Source organism: Schistocerca cancellata, chromosome 3 (assembly GCF_023864275.1).
Source record: "Schistocerca cancellata isolate TAMUIC-IGC-003103 chromosome 3, iqSchCanc2.1, whole genome shotgun sequence".
NCBI classification, from domain to species: Eukaryota; Metazoa; Arthropoda; class Insecta; order Orthoptera; family Acrididae; genus Schistocerca; species Schistocerca cancellata.
In genome coordinates, this window is record NC_064628.1 from 331,407,630 (window position 1) to 331,408,500 (window position 871).

Consider the following 871-nt stretch of genomic DNA (forward strand, 5'->3'; position numbering starts at 1 on the left):
TGCATTAGACTGACAGAATTTTGGTTCAGAGTCCAAGAGTTCATCAAAACTCCCAGTTAATTTAATGGTAGAAAAAACTATAAACTAAATTGCGTCCGAACAGGCCTTGGAAGGCCTAATGGTACCGACCAGCCGCCGTGTCACCCTCAGCCCACAGGCGTCACTGGATGTGGATATGGAGGGGCATGTGGTCAGCACTGGAGCCGCTACTTTTCCGTCAAGTAGCTCCTCAGTTTGCCTCACAAGGGCTGAGTGCACCCCACTTGCCAACAGCGCTCGGCAGACCAGATGGTCACCCGTCCAAGTGCTAGCCCAGCCCGACAGCGCTTAACTTCGGTGATCTGACGGGAATCGGTGTTACCATTGCGGCAAGGCCGTTGGCGTAATGGTAGAAAGTAACCAGTATTGGCAGACATTACAGCTAGAGGCACGAGAGCAAGTGCAGCTTCATGGTCCAGTCACATTAAGGTGACCATCGCATGTGTTCGACATCATCGTGCAGTAGTGCAATAACCACTCACAGGCGGCACGTGGCAACACTGGCAATGGAGCGTGTATAAAATGTGCTCCGGAGACGCTGAACACACTACAGATGTTGTCGTCATGTGGAAACGAAGCGATTTATCTTTCCAAAAGGCCATGATCGTTGGCTTTCGAGCCAAGGGTAGAAGCATTTCGAAGACAGCTAAATTTGTAAACTGTTAAGGTGTTCATAGTTGAAGTATACTGTGCATGGCAAAATGACACTATCCAAAACCGGCGCCAAGGCAAACGTGGTGCACCACGGGTCGTAGGTCAAAGGGGTAAACAACTGCTGCGGAAGATATGCACGGGCAAATAGACGTGACACTATTGAGCGGCTGAACGGCCA

The 871-nt window shown here is 50.4% G+C and overlaps 1 pseudogene; it reads right to left on the reverse strand.

The window, feature by feature from the left end:
* Positions 1 to 264: 264 nt before the first annotated feature.
* On the reverse strand, positions 265 to 382 carry LOC126177686 (5S ribosomal RNA; annotated as a pseudogene).
* Positions 383 to 871: the final 489 nt, after the last annotated feature.